We start from the raw sequence: 19,981 nt of genomic DNA, 5'->3' as shown, positions 1-19,981 counted from the left end.
CCATTGGATGATCTGACTGCCCTTCTACCTGAAAGTGCAAGTTCAGTACAAATTGTCTCCTCTTTCCGTTATCTGGGTATCCAGGTTACCAGTGACCCCACGCAATACACAGAACTGAACTTACTCCACTGCTAAGCAAATTCCGCACTAAATGTGCTACCTGGTGCAAACTTCCATTGTCGGTAGTTGGGAGGGTTAATCTCATCAAGATGGTTTGGGCCCCTCAATTGCTTGATCTGGTGTAAAAAAAATAGCTTGCATTCGTTCAATGACGTTGCACCTTGGAAAGGACCAGGGTTGATTAGCTGTTCCTCATTCTAGGGATTACTATCTTGCTTATCAATTACAACAGATGGGAGGTTGGGGATATATAGACCCCTCGGATGCTATTTGTACTCTCCTTCTTCCCCGAGGTTCAGATCATCCTGCCCTTTATCTGGAGACTGGGTTTACACATCTGGAAACTATGGCCCCTATTCTAGCTTTATTAAACTACATTAGGGATACAGGGCCTTTTGTCTCATATTCCAATATGGTGAAATTCTAATTACAAAGAAATCCTTAAAATTGGAGGGTTTCAGAGATTGGGAGGGAGCATGGACCAAATACATGTATCAGCTGTATACTGGTCTTTTCAGATCTACAAGCGGAGTTTGCCCTTCCTTGAAGCCAGTTTTAAAAGATATTGCAGTTGAGACATGCTCTTAATTAGCAGTCACGGTTTTCCAGACTACATCTTACTGACATCCCATAGATCAGGATGTTCTCCTGGCAAGAGATAAAAAGGGTATGATTTCTCTGAGTAATTCCACTTTCCTTAACGCCCTCCAGGAGGCTTCTGCATTACCATGCAGAATGAGATGGGACAGGGATCTGGGTGGTAATGATGGTGAAACTTAAGAACTTTGTTTATCTTCTGCCCCCTTGGTTTCACTATTGGCCTCTCAAAAATGATCCTATTTATATTTATTACATAGGGCCTATAGAACGCCAGTTCAGTTACATAGGTGGGGACATAGCGGCACTCCCTTGTGTCCAAAATGTGAGCGGGATCATGGTGGTCTTCCTCACATGTTCTTGAGGTGCCCCAAACTTTTTGGTTACTGGAATGAGGGTTTGGATAGGATATCACAAGTGTTTATGTTTAGGATTCCGAGGGACCCCATTGTTTGTTGGGCACATTGGAGGATACCCTTACCCCAAATGCACATACTGCGGTTTTTTGCTTATTGTATACTGCTCATGAACTGATTGCACCGTACTGGCTTGCTTATCAGGTGCCCATTAGGGGCAGTGGGTGGAACAAGTGAATAACACGCTTATACGTGAGAAATTGACAGAACATAGAAATGTCCCTTGCAAATTATACTCTATGTGGCAAACATGGCTAGATGTCCCAGGACTAGCCCCACCCCAGTTGGTGAGGGACAGAATCCTTCAGGGATAGGCCTTTATAAGGGCCTATGTGGATCTTGTAATTGATTATTCAGATGATGGTGCTCCATTCATGAGCGTATTCTTTTCCTCTCTGCTGGAGGAGGTTTTCTGTGCCCAGAGTTCTGGGCCTTATCTTTAACCTTATCAGGATATTTCAGGCATTTATGGTTCTGTTGCATTCATGCTATGTCAGGGGTCCTCAAACTATGGCCCTCCAGTTGTTCAGGAACTACAATTCCCATCATGCCTGTGAATGTCAGAGTTTTACAATTCCTCATGGGATGTGTAGTTCTGCAACAGCTGGAGGGCCATAGTTTGAAGATCCCTGATCCATGTAAACACATACCATTTGGATGCTGAGTGTCATTTCTTATGCAACTTTTGCGGTTGTTTCTGTTTTGTACCGTTATATCATACCTCATTTTGTGTATGCATAATCTTTGATGTGCATTTCATGGTTTATTTAATAAACACATTTTTTTTCTGATTTAAAAAAATAATGAAGACAGGAACGGTCAGTACAGATCACTCACTGTGTTCATTCAGAAAAGTAAGGGGCTGGTTAATTAAATGTTTACCAGCCCCTTCCCAGCTCCTGAGAGGAGAGGAGGGAAGCTGGCAGCACTGCAGGCGGGAGAAAGGAAGCAGGGGGAATCAGCACTTAATGGGGTAATTAGGGTGTGCCCAGGTACAGCCGACACACCCTATGTGCACGCGTATGCATGTGTGTGAATAAAATGTGCCTGATGGGGTACTCATGACCTCTGCAGCAGTAGTGCTGGGGAGGAGGGGGAGCAAAGCACTGTTATTGTGTCCTCAGGATTTAAAACTCGGAGATGTTGCTTGGCTGTGCATATGCGCAGAAACCTCCCTTAAACTGAGGCAGCATATGTTCAGCCACAAAGTCACAGTACTGTACCACAGGAAAGGAGGAGTGCCTTTGCAGATACCCTCTGAAATAACACTCACATGGTGCCAAGGTGCCATTAGCCTCAGCCATCCTAGACTGTAAAACTGCACTACCAGAAGGGTGGAAGATGATATTTATTACCCCCCACGTGTGAATCAGACAAAATAGAAAATACTAAAAAATCTAATTGTATGAGAGAGGACACAGTGAAAAGAGAAGCTAACAATTAAGATTTAAAAAAAACTGTAAAAGAATTCCAAAGACTTGCCAGAAAGTATAAGGACCAATGCAGAACCAATTGTAAAGAGACTGAAGATAGAAACAACTGTGGGGAAAAAGTATTGCATTTTAGAATTTTTTTTACGTCAAAATGAAATTTCAGCCTCAAGTATGCAACCTTAAAGATGTCCATGGAGAAATCATCACTGCTGTAACTGAGGATAGAAGGAATACGCAGAAGATTATAGCAGACATCAAAAACACATAAGACACATTTTCAGATACTACATGGAAAAACCCTCAGTGATGGAAGATGAATTCAGATCGGCATTGAGATCACTGCCAAAAAAGAAATTCCACAGGAATTGAGAAGATTGCATTTGAAGTTAATTAAAAACTAAACAAAGTGCAGTCCCCCCCTTCACCTATGTTATTTATTAGTTGACTCCCACTCCCACAGTAAAGAATCCTCCCCCTAAGGTCTAGCTATGAAATTATTACTTAGGAAAGGAAGGCTCTAAAGGCTCTTTTATACTGGCGGCAGTGCCTACTACCCTCTAAAAAGCAATCTTCTGTAGCTGACAGGCATTCAGGAGGTGATCTTGCTGCCTCTTGAATGTCTTCTTTTTTCCACACCAAAGACGATAATGTAAAAAAAAAAATTGCACCATAACTGCAAGCCAAGCGTTTGGCTCATGGCTGCAGTAGGTTCTCATTGACCTCAACAAGCGAGTTTGACAGGTGGCACTCTGCAAGCATAGCTAAAATTGTATGTAATTATATGAAGGTGTGGGGTAAATAGTGCTCCCTATAGTGGTGGGAATGTGCTCCCTAATAAAAACACAAAAGTGTGTGCTCCACATAAGTTATCCACTTGACGACCGCCTCACGCCGATGTACGTCGGCAAGGTGGCACGGACAGGCAAAATCACGTACATGTACGTGATTTGCCTTCCGCGGGTGGGGGGTCCGATCGGTCCCCCCCCCGGTGCCCGAGGCGGTCGCCATTTGTTCCCGGGCGATGAGAGGTGAGGGGGCGGCCATCCATTGTTGGCCACCCCCTCCCGATCGCTCCCGGCAAATGAAAATGCTTCCTTTCCCTCTGTAATGTAAACAGAGGGAAAGGAAGTGATGTCATCTCTCCTCGAGTCGGTCTTTTTGATCCGACGCAGAGGAGAGAAGACATCCAAGTAAGTGCACCAACACTACACTTACAGTAGAACACGCAGGCACACATTTCACCCCCCTGTCACCCCCCGATCACCCCCCGATCACCCCCCTGTACCCCCTGTCACTCTGTCACCAATAGCAGTTTTTTTTTTTTTTGCATTGGTGTCAGTTTGTGTCAGTTAGAAGTGTTAGGGCAGTTAGGTTAGCCCCCTTTAGGTCTAGGGTACCCCCCCTTAGGTCCAGGGTACCCCCCTAACCCCCCCTAATAAAAGTTAACCCCTTGATTACCCCCCGTCACCAGTGTCGCTAAGCGATCGTTTTTCTGATCGCTGTATTAGTGACACAGGTGACGCTAGTTAGGGAGGTAAGTATATAGGTTCGCTGTCAGTGTTTTATAGCGACAGGGACCCCCATATACTACCTGCTAAAGGTTTTAACCCCCTGATTGCCCCCTAGTTAACCCTTTCACCAGCGATCACCGTATAACTGTTACGGGTGACGCTGGTTAGCTAGTTTGTTTTTTGTAGTTTATTACAGTTTATTACAGTTTATTATAGTTTTAGGGCACCCGCCGTTTATTACCCTATAAAGGTTTAACCCCCTAATTGCCCGGCGGTGATAGAAGTTAAGTTTTTAGGATCAGATAAGGTCTGCGTCGCCCCAGGCAGCGTCAGGTTAGCGCCAGTACCGCTAAAACCCACGCACGCAGCATACACCTCCCTTAGTGCTATAGTATCTGAACGGATCGATATCTGATCCGATCAGATCTATACTCCCCAGCAGTTTAGGGTTCCCTGAAACGCAGTGTTAGCGGGATCAGCCCAGATACCTGCTAGCACCTGCGTTTTGCTCCTCGGCCCAGCCCTGCCCAGCCCACCCAAGTGCAGTATCGATCGATAACTGACACTTACAAAACACTAAGCACACATAACTGCAGCGTTCGCAGAGTCAGGCCTGATCCCTGCGATCGCTAACAGTTTTTTGGTAGCGTTTTTATACAGTCGCCAACAGTCAGGAGCTTTTTTGCCTGTGAGTCTCACTAGTGTACCCCTAAATTTAGAGGCCAAAATGGCAAATCGAAGGTACACTAGTGAAGAGGCCTACACGTTTCTGAGTATGACAGATAGTGAAGAGGAAGTCACTCATCTGTCAAGTTCAGGCTCAGAATACGAACCTGTAGAGGACAGCGGCTCCATGACAGATAGCTCTGACGACAGAGTTGTGGTCCCTGCTAGAGTCAGGCGTACCAGACCCCATTCTTCTTCTTCTGTCCTTGAAGTGCAAGAACCGCAGGGCTCTCGTATGGAGCAGAGAAGTACTAGCGCCGCTATTCCTTCTGGTGAACTGGCAAGCACCAGCGGCCTAGTACACCCTGGTCGTACATCCAGCACTGCAGTATCACGTGGTGACATGGCGAGTCCCATAAGTGCAGTTCAAGCTGGCGAGGTGGCAAGCACTAGTAGTGTCCCGCTGCCACCAAGAAGACAAAGACAGGCCCGTCGTGCCCATAGTGCCCTTCCTGCTGCATTGGCCAATCCGAATTGGGAACCTTCCACTTCTGCAGCACCCGTACTTCCCCCTTTCACTGGCCAACCCGGAATTCAGGTGGAAACAGTTGACTTTACGCCACTGGATTTTTATTCACTGTTTTTCACCGAAGATCTCTATAGATCTATTGTGGACCAAAGCAATTTATACGCTGGTCAACACATCGCCGCTAATCCCCAGTCCTCCCTTGCCAGAGATTGGAGACCAATTACGGTCTCCGAATTTAAGACCTTTCTGGGCCTTTCCCTCCTCATGGGGTTGAATAAAAAGAGTAAGTTGCGGTCATATTGGTCCACTGACCCAATTTACCATTCACCCTTGTTCTCTGCTTCCATGGCCAGGGCACGATACGAGCAGATTTTGCGGTTCATGCACTTCAACGACAATGAACTCTGTCGTCCTCGTGGAGACCCTGCATACGATCGGCTCTACAAAATTCGGCCCCTCGTAAACCACTTCAACCAACGTTTTGCAGACTTGTTTACCCCCCATCAAGTTGTCTGCGTTGATGAGTCCCTGATTAAGTTTTCTGGCCGCTTGTCATTCAAACAGTACCTTCCCAGCAAGCGTGCCAGATACGGGGTCAAGATGTATAAGCTCTGTGACAGGGCCACAGGCTATACATGTAGATTTATGGTTTACGAGGGCAAAGATAGTCACGTAGAGCCGATCAACTGCCCTGACTACATAGGAAGCGCTGGCAAGATAGTGTGGGACTTGGTGTCACCCTTATTCGGAAAGGGGTACCACTTGTACGTGGACAATTATTATACGAGCGTGCCACTTTTTAGTCACTTGTTTGATCAGCAGATTGGAGCATGTGGCACCGTGCGACCTAATCGCCGGGGCTTTCCCCAGCGGCTTGTAGATTCCCGTCTTAGGCTGGGGGAGAGAGCCTGCTTGAAGTATAATAATTTGCTCGCTATGAAGTGGAGGGATAAGAAGAATGTTTTCGTTCTCACCTCCCTTCATGCAGACACGACGACCCAAATTTCTACGGCGACTGGTGTTGTGGAGAAACCCCTCTGTGTCCACGAATACAACCTTAATATGGGAGGGGTGGACCTCAACGACCAGTTGTTGGCGCCGTACTTAGTTGCCCGTAAGGCCAGACGCTGGTACAAAAAATTGTCTGTATACTTATTTCAATTGGCTTTGCTGAATGCTCATGTGCTATACAGAGCTTCAGGACAGACTGGATCCTTCCTTAAATTCCAGGAAGAGATCGTCAGAGCCCTTCTGTTTCCAGACGGTGCTCTACCTCACCTTCCCCAACCAAATGCAGTAAGCCGGCTGCATGAGCGGCATTTTCTTTATGCCATCCCGAGTACCCCTACCCAACGAGCCCCCCAAAAAAGATGTCGTGTCTGTAGCAAGCGCGGATTTAGGCGTGACACCCGGTCTTATTGTCCCTCCTGTCCTGGCAATCCTGGTCTTTGCATGGGTGAATGCTTTGAACGCTACCATACATTAGTTGAGTATTAGCGTAGGGTTCAGCACTGCACAGACTAGGCACACTAACACAGGGTCTCCCAAGATGCCATTGCATTTTGAGAGACCCAAACCTGGAACAAGTTACAAAAGTTAAAAGTTACTAAAAAAAAAGTGTAAAAAAAAAATTAAAAAAAAATTAAAAAAAATAAAAACAAAAAAAAATATAAAATAAAAAAACCAAAAATAGTTGTTGTTTTATTGTTCTCTCTCTCTCTATTCTCTCTCTATTGTTCTTCTCTTTTTTACTCTATTCTATTCTGCAATGTTTTATTGTTATTATGTTTTACCATGTTTCCTTTTCAGATTTTTCATACTTTACCGTTTACTTTGTTTTGTTGGTAACCATTTTATTGTTTTCAGGTACACCATTCAGTTGCAGCGCGGATTTATTTATCTTGACAGCAACAGCGTTTGCTCCCACGATATCTAAAGCCGTGACTCCAGCGCTGTCGGAGGTGATTTCACCACCACAGTTACATACTTCAGCATATATGCCGAAGCGTGGGGGCAGCAGTGGGTGGAGGAGCAATTTGCTCCTGCCTTTTGCGGGAGGATGCCCCCATGCTTCGGCATATATATATATATTTTAGGCACAGGTTGCGTTAAATGTTTTATTTTTTACTATGGTTTTTTTTTGTATTTGCTTTGCAGGTATGGTAAGTCTTACTGTTATACTGTAATGTTACTTTGTTTTATTGTTAACCATCATTTGCTTAGCAGGTACGCCATTCAGTTGCAGCGCGGATTTATTTATCTTGACAGCAACAGCGTTTGCTCCCACGATATATAAAGCCGTGACTCCAGCGCTGTCGGAGGTGATTTCACCACCACAGTTACATACTTCAGCATATATGCCGAAGCGTGGGGGCAGCAGTGGGTGGAGGAGCAATTTGCTCCTGCCTTTTGCGGGAGGATGCCCCCATGCTTCGGCATATATATATTTTAGGCACAGGTTGCGTTAAATGTTTTATTTTTTACTATGTTTTTTTTTTGTATTTGCTTTGCAGGTATGGTAAGTCTTACTGTTATACTGTAATGTTACTTTGTTTTATTGTTAACCATCATTTGCTTAGCAGGTACGCCATTCAGTTGCAGCGCGGATTTATTTATCTTGACAGCAACAGCGTTTGCTCCCACGATATATAAAGCCGTGACTCCAGCGCTGTCGGAGGTGATTTCACCACCACAGTTACATACTTCAGCATATATGCCGAAGCGTGGGGGCAGCAGTGGGTGGAGGAGCAATTTGCTCCTGCCTTTTGCGGGAGGATGCCCCCATGCTTCGGCATATATAAATGGTGCATGTATGCCCATCATTAGAAGTGGGTGGATGAAGGGAGGTATTCTAATGGTGGGCATACCCACCGATCAATATCTTTTTTTCGTTCAGCCCACAGGCTGCATGAAAAAAAAGTTTACAATATATGCCTAACAAGGACCAGCAACGTACTGGTATGTTGCTGGACTTTGAGTGGTTATACCAGAATGATGCCTGCAGGTTTAGGTATCATCTTGGTATCATTCTTTTCAGCCAGCGGTCGGCTTTCATGTAAAAGCAATCCTAGCGGCTAATTAGCCTCTAGACTGCTTTTGCAAGCAGTGGGAGGGAATGCCCCCCCTCCCCCACCGTCTTCCATGTTTTTCTCTGGCTTTCCTGTCCCAACAGGGAACCTGAAAATGCAGCCGGTCATTCAGCCAGCTGACCATAGAGCTGATCAGAGACCAGAATGGCTCCAAACATCTCTATGGCCTAAGAAACCGGAAGCTACGAGCATTTTATGACTTAGATTTCGCCGAATGTAAACAGCGCCATTGGGAAATTGGGAAAGCATTTTATCACACCGATCTTGGTGTGATCAGATGCTTTGAGGGCAGAGGAGAGATCTAGGGTCTAATAGAGCCCAATTTTTTAAAAAAAGAGTACCTGTCACTACCTATTGCTATCATAGGGGATATTTACATTCCCTGAGATAACAATAAAATTAATTTTAAAAAAATAAAAATGAAAGGAACAGTTTAAAAATAAGATAAAAAAGCAAAAAAATAATAAAGAAAAAAAAAAAAAAAAAAAAAAGCACCCCTGTCCCCCCCTGCTCTCGCGCAAAGGCGAACGCAAGCGTCGGTCTGGCGTCAAATGTAAACAGCAATTGCACCATGCATGTGAGGTATCACCGCGAAGGACAGAACAAGGGCAGTAATTTTAGCAGTAGACCTCCTCTGTAAATCTAAAGTGGTAACCTGTAAAGGCTTTTAAAGGCTTTTAAAAATGTATTTATTTTGTCGCCGCTGCGCGTTTGTGCGCAATTTTAAAGCATGTCATGTTTGGTATCCATGTACTCGGCCTAAGATCATCTTTTTTATTTCATCAAACATTTGGGCAATATAGTGTGTTTTAGTGCATTAAAATTTAAAAAAGTGTGTTTTTTCCCCAAAAAATGCGTTTGAAAAATCGCTGCGCAAATACTGTGTGAAAAAAAAATATGAAACACCCACCATTTTAATCTGTAGGGCATTTGCTTTAAAAAAAATATATAATGTTTGGGGGTTCAAAGTAATTTTCTTGCAAAAAAAAATTATTGTTTCATGTAATCAAAAAGTGTCAGAAAGGGCTTTGTCTTCAAGTGGTTAGAAGAGTGGGTGATGTGTGACATAAGCTTCTAAATGTTGTGCATAAAATGCCAGGACAGTTCAAACCCCCCCCAAATGACCCCATTTTGGAAAGTAGACACCCCAAGCTATTTGCTGAGAGGCATGTCGAGTCCATGGAATATTTTATATTGTGACACAAGCTGCGGGAAAGAGACAAATATTTTTTTTTTTTTTTTTTTTTTTTGCACAAAGATGTCACTAAATGATATATTGCTCAAACATGCCATGGGAATATGTGAAATTACACCCCAAAATACATTCTGTTGCTTCTCCTGAGTATGGGGATACCACATGTGTGGGACTTTTTGGGAGCCTAGCCGCGCACGGGACCCCGAAAAACAAGCCCCGCCTTCAGGCTTTCTAAGGGCGTAAATTTTTGATTTCACTCTTCACTGCCTAGCAAAGTTTCGGAGGCCATGGAATGCCCAGATAGCACAACCCCCCCCCAAATGACCCCATTTTGGAAAATAGACACCCCAAGCTATTTGCTGAGAGGTATAGTAAGTATTTTGCAGACCTCACTTTTTGTCACAAACTTTCGAAAATTGAAAAAAGAAAAAAAAAATACATTTTTTTTGTCTTTCTTCATTTTCAAAAACAAATGAGAGCTGCAAAATACTCACCATGCCTCTCAGCAAATAGCTTGGGGTGTCTACTTTCCAAAATGGGGTCATTTGGGGGGGTTTTGTGCCATCTTGGCATTTTATGGCCTTCAAAACTGTTATAGGAAGTGAGGAGTGAAATCAAAAATTTATGCCCTTAGAAATCCTGAAGGCGGTGCTTGGTTTTCGGGGCCCCGTACGCGGCTAGGCTCCCAAAAAGTCCTAAACATGTGGTATCCCCATACTCAGGAGAAGCAGCAGAATGTATTTTGGGGTGTAATTCCACATATGCCCATGGCATGTTTGAGCAATATATCATTTAGTGACAACTTTGTGCAAAAAAAAAAAAAAAAAAAAAAAAAAGTGTTACTTTCCCGCAACTTGTGTCAAAATATAAAATATTCCATGGACTCAACATGCCTCTCAGCAAATAGTTTGGGGTGTCTACTTTCCAAAATGGGGTCATTTGGGGGGGGTTTGTGCCATCTTGGCATTTTATGGCCTTCAAAACTGTGATAGGTAGTGAGGAGTCAAATCACAACATTACGCCCTTAGAAATCCTGAAGGCGGTGCTTGGTTTTCGGGGCCCCGTATGCGGCTAGGCTCCCAAAAAGTCCCACACATGTGGTATCCCCATACTCAGGAGAAGCAGCTAAATGTATTTTGGGGTGCAATTCCACATATGCCCATGGCCTGTGTGAGAAATATATCATTTAGTGACAACTTTGTGCAAAAAAAAAAAAAAATTGTCACTTTCCCGCAACTTGTGTCAAAAAATAAAATATTCCATGGACTCAACATGCCTCTCAGCAATTACCTTGGGGTGTCTACTTTCCAAAATGGGGTCATTTGGGGGGGTTTTGTGCCATCTGGGCATTTTATGGCCTTCAAAACTGTGATAGGTAGTGAGGAATGAAATCAAAAATTTATGCCCTTAGAAATTCTGAAGGCGGTGATTGGTTTTCGGGGCCCCGTACGCGGCTAGGCTCCCAAAAAGTCCCACACATGTGGTATCCCCATACTCAGGAGAAGCAGCTGAATGTATTTTGGGGTGCAATTCCACATAGGCCCATGGCCTGTGTGAGCAATATATCATTTAGTGACAACTTTTTGTAAATATTTTTTTTTTTTTGTCATTATTCAATCACTTGGGACAAAAAAAATAAATATTCAATGGGTTCAACATGCCTCTCAGCAATTTCCTTGGGGTGTCTACTTTCCAAAATGGGGTCATTTGGGGGGGTTTTGTACTGCCCTGCCATTTTAGCACCTCATGAAATGACATAGGCAGTCATAAACTAAAAGCTGTGTAAATTCCAGAAAATGTACCCTAGTTTGTAGACGCTATAACTTTTGCGCAAACCAATGAATATACGCTTATTAACTTTTTTTTTACCAAAGACATGTGGCCGAATAAATTTTGGCCTAAATGTATGACTAAAATTGAGTTTATTGGATTTTTTTTATAACAAAAAGTAGAAAATATCATTTTTTTTCAAAATTTTCGGTCTTTTTCCGTTTGTAGCGCAAAAAATAAAAACGGCAGAGGTGATCAAATGCCATCAAAAGAAAGCTCTATTTGTGGGAAGAAAAGGACGCAAATTTCGTTTGGGTACAGCATTGCATGACCGCGCAATTAAAAGTTAAAGTGATGCAGTGCCAAATTGGAAAAAGACCTCTGGTCCTTAGGCAGCATAATGGTCCGGGGCTCAAGTGGTTATAATACAGTAAGTAAACGTGCCATCATTCACCTAAGGTGTAGAAGATAAAATACAGTAAAAATAAATTTCTTAAAATCAGAAACAAAATATATGATATGTAACGCAGTGACCGTATAGCAATTAATAATATAAGGGCAATGTGTCAAAACCTTATAGGAAAACATCAAACTGCACCTATAGTACAATAGCAGCAAAGACAGGTAAGTTTTTTCATCTTTATCTTCACATTGCTGATTTGGGACACTTTATCACTTGGAACTGTTTATATTACACACCTCTCCCATATTTGGATGTTATTATCTCTGCTTACAGCTGAGAATATTTGGGTGTCACAGTCTTTGCTGCTATTGCACTATAGATGCACAGTTTGATGTTTTCCTATAAGGTTTTGACACATTGCCCTTATATTATTCATCTCTATACGGTCACTGTGTTACATATCATATATTTTGTTTCTGATTTTAAGAATTTTATTTTTACTGTATTTTATCTTATACACTTTAAGTGGATGATAGTTTACTCACTGTATTATAACTTATGTGGAGCACACACTTTTGTGTTTTATTAGGGAGCACATTTCCACCACTATAGGGAGCACCATTTACCGCATACCTTCATATAATTGCTAATAATCCCTTGTTCAGGGGGGTTTAATAGGGGAGGCTGCAAACCTTTTTATCCTAAGCGCAGAGTTTTTTCTATTTTTCCAAAATTGTATGTATGGGCATGTGTACAGCCAAGTCTGGATGTTATGTTAGAAATTAGGTGGGCGTCCTAAAGACCTAATTTACAAAGGTATTATGAAAAAATACAACCCCATTGCTTCTTGAAATATAAACTTTGAAGGGCTGAGTACCGTGGTACTGTTGCAGAGTGCGATTGTTAGGTGCAGCGGAGTCAATTCAGATCAGACGTTGTGGAGTAACAGGAACTGACTTCTTTATTAGAACATAACTGGCAAGAAGTACACAGATGTCACCTCACATGGTAAGAAGAACAGACAGGAAAAAGAAACCAACAAGTACAACACTATACACAGGAAATACAACATATCAAAGAAAACTGCACAGCACAGCATACCACTGAGCATTAGCGACATCTAGTGTCCTGTTTGAGAACTGCAGTTAATAGGCTAAGCTGAAATCTGTTGTATCTCCAACACCCTTTCTCAACAGTTAATGCTTAGTCTGTTAAACCTATCTTCTTTGTAAGCCTTGAATGTCTTTCAGCAGTCAGGGGCTATGTAAGGATATCTGCTGTCATATCCTTGGTTGGGCAATAAAGTAACTCAAGAAGACCTTGCTCTTGAAGATCCCTAAGAAAGTGAAACTTCACATCAATGTGCTTGGTTCTTGAATTAACTCCTTCCATGTGCGCAAGTACAAGGCATCCTTGATTGTCCTCATAGATTTCTGTTGGTCCCAACTGTGGTTGACCCAAGTCTGTTAATAACTGTCTCAGCCATATAACTTCTTGGCTTGCCTGCGCTGCAGCGACATATTCTGCTTCAGTAGACGACAGTGTAACAGAGAGTTGCTGTCTACTAGTCCAACTGATGGCACCACCTGACAGAAAGAATAAGTAGCCACTGGTAGATTTTCTGTCACTGGTGTCTCCTGCCCAGTCAGCATCCACATATCCTGTTAGGGTGCTTTCATCACTTGCTGGTAACTTTAACTTGTAGTGTGAAGTCCCTTTAAGATAGTGAACGATTCGCTTTACAGCATTCTAGTCCAGTCCTTTTTACTTGCCATCAAAACCTTTCTGCATAGGATTCCAACAGTTGCTGCAATGTCCGGCCTTGTAGCAGTAGTAAGGTACAGCAATTTCCCTATTGCTTTTCTGTATTGAGTATTAGTAGGTAATGGGCTATCTTGACAATTCATCTCCTTTACATAGTTGGTTTCCATGGGAGACTTTACCGGTTTGGCGTCTTCCATTCCAAATGTTTCAATTATTTCTTGTATTTTGTGTCTTTGGTTCAGAAGAAAGCTGCCATCTTCCTCTCTCTCGATCTGGATACTGAGGTAATTCTTTATGTTGCCAAGATCTTTGGTGTCAAAGTGCTCATTTAGTTTTTCCAGTATTTCTGCTTCATCCCTTTCTTGCTCAAAACAAATCAGGATATCATCCACATAAATGAGCATATAGACCCATCGATTTGCCAATTTCTTTGTGTATAAACAAGGGTCTGCTTTACGCCTTAGAAAGTTTTGATGTGTAAGCACTTCATTTATTTTTATATTCCAAGCCCTGGCTGCTTGCTTTAGACCATATATACTCCTGCGAAGTTTGCATACTAGGTCTGACCTTTGTTTGTCTTTGAATCCTGGCGGTTATTCCATGAAAATTTCTTCTGTTAAATCGCCATGTAGAAACGCAGTTTTCACATCAAAATGTTTCACTTCAGTAAAGTCCGTATTGTAGTGTGCTTGATTACTGGTGCAAACGTCTTGCTTTGTACCATTCAATTGTGCCATCTGCATTGTATTTCACTTTAAAAGTCAATTTACAGCCTATGGCTTTCCTTCCAGGTGGTAGTTCTAATGTCCATGTTTTAGTGTCATGCATGGATTTCATTTCTTCCTCAGCAGCCTTTATCCATTTACTTGCTTCTTGTTCTGGAAGTTGAGATATGTCTTCCCAGCTCGCAGGTTCAATGATACTGGAAGTACTTGCTTTGTATGAGAGACGTATAGGTGGTTTACCTTTGTTTTCTCTTGTTGAACGTCTCGTTTTTGTGTCTGAGTCTTCTTGTTTCTGCTTTTCAGTGCTGGCTGAGTCTGCACTTACTTCAACTGTTTGTTCGAAAGTTACGGAGATGGGCTGGTCAATGTCAGTTTGCTCTTCTATTCTCGTTTCTACTGTTGTCATTACATTGTCTCTTAAATCTTCAACAAAGTTATGCTGTTGCTAATGGTAACCTTGCTGTTTTTGGGATTTAGGATTCTGTAACCCTTGACATTGTCACTGTATCCAACGAAGATACCTTCAAACGCTCTGTTCTGGAGTTTGGTGCGTTTTTCTTCAGGTATGTAGATGAATGCTTTGCATCCAAAAATTCTTAGGTGTTTTACACTTGGCTTCTCATTGTGCCATAGTTCATATGGGGTTTTTTCCACTGTTCTGGAAAGAAGTCTGTTCTGCAAATATGTAGCTGTCATGGCTGCCTCACCCCAGTATTTTTGTGATAGTCCAGAGTCTGTCAGCATATATCTGATCATTTCAGTCAGAGTTCTATTTTCTTTCAGCTACTCCATTTTGTTCTGGTGTATACGGGACTGTCTTTTGATGTTCTATTCCATTCTGTTTTAAGTACTCTTGTATCTTACTTCCTGTGAATTCACCTCCATTATCGCTCCGAAGTATGAGAGGCTTCCTCTGAAACTTGTTACTGGTCTTTGTTATATAGTCTTTTAATTTGTAGAAAACTTCACTCTTGTGTTGCATTAGGTAGGTAACTGTGTATCTTGAATAGTCGTCTATGAAAGTCACTATGTACCTGTTGCCTCCAGGTGTGGGTGGGTTTAGGGGACCACACACATCACTGTGAACTAAGTCAAGTGGGCTTGAAGCTCTCTTCTGACTGATTTTGGGAAGTGATGCTCTTGTTGCTTTGGATTTAATGCAACATTCACACTTAACAGTAACTGGACAAGGGAATGCTGTTAGATCCCTTGTCAGATTCCTCCTTTGTAGTTCCTGTATGCATTCTGGCTGTCTGTGACCTAGACGTCTGTGCCATATATGTATACAGTCATTGTGCTTGTGTGTACATAGTCTCACCTGTTCCTTCACTGTGTCGAGGTGATATAGATGATCATCCAGCTTGGCACTTGCCATTGTCTGTTTGTTTAGAATAGAACACTTGTCACCTTGGAATTTTACAGTGAGTCCTGTGGCTGTTAGACGCTTCGCAGATAAGAGTCCTCCTTCTAGATTAGGAACATAAAGCACATCTTTCACTGGTATGGCTAAATTGTGTCCCGCATCATCCGGACATACAAGGGTTCCATGCCCATACCCTTCTGCATGTATTTTTCTTCCATCTGCAAGATAAATAGTTTCTTTGTTGTTCAGATCAAGTTCTGTGAAGAAACTTCTATCACTCGTTATGTGACTGGTTGCCCCAGAATCGATACACCAGCCTTGGCATTTGTTGTTGCCTGTCGTTTTAAATGTGGCATTCCAGTTTCCTTCCCATGGATCGTTGATTATGGTTTTGACCTTTTGTTTAGCGTAAGAGGAACGCTGTCTCATTTGCTTTGCTTTCCATATAGTACAGTCTTTCTTTATGTGTCCCTGTTTGTGGCATCTGAAACACACTCTGGTCTCTTTCTTGTGTAACTTTGCATCTGAAACTTTAAGAGCGGTTCTGGTGTCAGTTTCTGTGGAGTCATGCACTAATTCCTTTCTTCTCTGATACTCATCTATGAGCCTGGATTTTACAAATGCTAGCGTCAGATCTGTCTCAGGTCGTGTCTCCAGTGCATGGATTAGTGCAGTATATGTATCAGGCAAACTGCATAATAACATGGCTGCAGTGTGACTGTCTGTTATATTCTCCCCAATTGATCTGAGTTGCGCAATCACTTCCAGAACTGTGCCACTAGAAGGTAAGTCTGTTATAATGTGCTAGTATGCTTAGGACTTAAACCGCCCAGGGGCCCTTTTTTGTTTTTAGTCTTTAATGCCTTTAATACTTCTGTACAGAAGTCTGCACAGAAATGCTAATATTTCTACCTTACTGGCTATCTTCTTATTAACCACTTGCCGACCACCCGACGGCAGAATGGAACTGCTGTGCAAATCGCCGTAGCTGTACGATGCTTGTGCCCGCGGGTAGGGGTTGATGGGATTTGTTACAGAACCGATCAGTCTTCAGGTCCAAGCCAATGATTTCTGGCCTGGATCTGCTAATTGGTTCTGGTGAATGAAAATACTTCCTCTGCCTGTAAATGTAAGCACAGACAGAGGAAGTCATGTCACCTCCCGTTCTGGAATTCTTTTTGGTTCCAGAGCGCGGAGAGAGGACATCTAACAGAGAGTTGCACCAACACTACACTGACACAGTACACATAGGCACACTTTTCACCCCCCCCCCCCCAGTTAACCCTTTCACTCCCTGTCACTGTGTCACCAATTGCAGTTTTCAGATTTTTCACTGATCACTGCACTGGTGTCATTTGTGACACTAATCAGCATTAAGGCAGTTAGTAGTAGGCCCAGATAGGTTTAGGGTACCCCCGCAATAAAGATTTAACCCCTTGATCCCCCCCAGTTAACCTTTTCACTCCCTGTCACTGGTGTCACTAATATAGCGTACAGATCTCTTTTCTGATCACTGTATTTAGTGTCATAGGTGACGCTAGTTACTGTCACTGTCAGGTATTTATAGCGTTAGGGTACCCGCCATATATTACTGAATAAAGGTTTAAACTCCTGCTTGCCCCCAGTATAGGTTTTAGCATCAGTTAGGGTCAGTGCCAATCCTAGGCAGCGTCTGATTAGTGCCAGTAGCGCCAATATCCATGCACACACCATACACCTCCCTAACTAGTATAGTGTTTGAACGGATCAATATCTTTGATTTGATCAGATCTATACTAACGTCCCCAGTAGTTTAGAGTTCCCAAAAATGCGGCGTTAGCGGGATCAGCCCAGATACCTGCTAGCACCTGCATTTAGCCCCTCCGTCCAGCCAAGTGCAGTATCAATCGATCCCTTTGGTCACTTACAAAACACATAACTGCAGCGTTCGCAGAGTCAGGCCTGATCCCTGTGAACACTAACAGTTTTTTTGGTAGCAATTGAAGCAGGCTCTGACAATCGGGTGCTCTTTTTGCCTCTGAGCCGCACTAGCTGTACCATAAATTTAGAGGCTAAAATGACCAAACAGAAGAGGCCTACACGTTGCTGAGCATGACAGATGAGAGTGAAGAGGAAGTCACTCATCTGTCAGATTCAGGCTCAGCATATGAACCAGTAGACAGCAGTGGCACCCTGACAGATAGCTCTGAAGATGGAGTAGTGGTCCCTGCTAAGGTCAGGCGTACCCGACCCCGTTCTTCTGTTTATGAGGTGCAAGAACCGCAGGGCTCTCGTATGCAGCAGAGAGTCAGTACTAGTGCAGCTCATCCTTCTGGTGAACTGGCAAGCACCAGCGGCCTATTACATCCTGGTCGTAGTCAAACCAGCACTGCAGTATCACATGTTGATGTGGTGAGTCCCATAAGTGCAGTTCAAGCTGGTGCAGTGGCTAGCACAAGTAGTGCCTCGCAGCCACCAAGAAGACAAAGACAGGCCCGTCGAGCCCATAGTGCCCTTCCTGCTGCATTTGCCAATCCTAATTGGTAGCCCACCACTTCTACAGCGACCGTACTTCCCCCATTCACTGGCCAACCCAGAATTCAGGCGGAAACAGTTGATTTTACGTCACTTGATATTTGATGTTTTTCAGGGAAGATCTCGATAGATCTATTGTGGACGAAAGCAATTTGTATGCTGGTCAATTCATCGCCGCTAAACCCAAGTTGACACTTGACAGAGATTGGAAACCTATTACAGTTTCCGAACTTAAGACCTTTCTGGGCCTATCCCTCCTCATGAGCATAAAAGTGAGTTGGGGTCATATTGGTCCACTGACTCAATTCACCATATGCCCGTGTTCTCTGCTTCCATGGGCAGGATGCGATACGAGCAGATCTTGTGGTTCATGCATTTTTAATGACAATGAACTCTGTCATCCTCGGGGTGACCCTGAATTTGATCAGCTCCACAAAATTTGGCCCCTTGTAAACCACTTCAACCAACAGTTTGCAGTCTTGTTTATTCCCGATCAAGTTGTCTGCGTTGATGAGTCCCTGATTACATTTTCTGGCCAGTCGTCTTTCAAACAGTATCTTCTCAGCAAGCTTGCCAGATATGGGGTCAATTTTTATAAGCTCTGTAACAGGGCAACAGGCTACACATATAGTTTTATGGTTTACAAGGGAAAAGATAGTCACGTGGAGCCAGAGAACTGCCCAGACTACATAGGGAGCAGCGGTAAAATTCTCTTGGACTTATCACCCTTATTTGGAAAGTGGTACCACTTGTACATGAACAATTATACGAGCGTGCCACTTTTAAGTCATTTGTTTGATCATGGAATGGCGCATGTGGCACCGTACGATCTAATCACCGGGGGTTCCCCCAACGGCTTGTAGAATCCCAGCTTAGACAGGGGGAGAGAGTCTGCTTGAAGTGTAATAATTTACTCACAGTGAAGTAGAGAGATGATCGGAATGTTTTCGTTCTGTCCTGCCTTCACGCAGATACGACTGTCCAAATTCAAACCGCGACTGCTGTTGTCGAGAAGCCCCTCTGTGTCCACGAATACAACCTTAATATGGGAGGGGTGGACTTCAATGACCAGTTGTTGGTGCAGTACCTAGTTGCCCGTAAGGCCAGACGCTGGTACAAAAAAAGTGTCTGTATACCTATTTCAATTGGCTCTGCTGAACGCTTATGTGCTATACAAAGCGTCAGGATGAACTGGATCCTTCCTTAAATTCCAGGAAGAGACTATCACAGCCCTTCTGTTTCCAGATGGTGCTGTGCCCTAACTTCACAATGCAAATGCAGTGAGCCGGCTGCATGAAAGGCACTTCCCAGAAGTCCTCTGTGGTACCCCAGGCCAAAGAACACCCCAAAAAATATGTTGTGTCTGTAGAAAATGTGAATACGGGCGTGACACCCACTTTTATTGTCCCTCCTGTCCTAACAAACCTGGTCTCTGCATCGGTGAATGTTTCCAACGCTACAACACACTAGTGGAGTATTAGCTTAGAGTACAGCACTGCACAGTCATAGGGAAAAGGACTCCAGTGGCAACCTGTGAATCTCTGGTGAACTCCATGCCCAAGAGGGTTAAGGCAGTGCTGGAAAATAATGGTGGTCACACAAAATATTGACACTTTGGCCTAATTTGGACATTTTCACTTAGGGGTGTACTCACCAGCGGTTTAAACATTAATGGCTGTGTGTTGCGTTATTTTGAAGGGACAGCAAAATTACACTGTTATACAAGCTGTACACTCACTACTTTACATTGTAGCAAAGTGTCATTTCTTCAGTGTTGTCACATGAAAAGATAGAATAATATATTTACAAAAATGAGAGGGGCGTACTCACTTTTGTGAGATACTGTATATATGTATAGGTTGCAGATCAAATCTGAATACAATACA

The 19,981-nt window shown here is 43.2% G+C and overlaps 1 protein-coding gene and 1 pseudogene across 2 annotated transcripts in view; both read right to left on the bottom strand.

The window, feature by feature from the left end:
* JADE2 (jade family PHD finger 2) overlaps positions 1-19,981 on the bottom strand; it is a 1,082,209-nt gene that overhangs the window by 730,158 nt on the left and 332,070 nt on the right. The window lies entirely within an intron of this gene.
* Positions 12,449-13,757, bottom strand: LOC141132428 (uncharacterized; annotated as a pseudogene).

This window comes from Aquarana catesbeiana, linkage group LG03 (assembly GCF_042186555.1).
Source record: "Aquarana catesbeiana isolate 2022-GZ linkage group LG03, ASM4218655v1, whole genome shotgun sequence".
Lineage (NCBI taxonomy): Eukaryota > Metazoa > Chordata > Amphibia > Anura > Ranidae > Aquarana > Aquarana catesbeiana.
The sequence above is the reverse complement of the archived record's forward strand: the minus strand, read 5'-3'. Positions and strand labels throughout refer to the sequence as shown.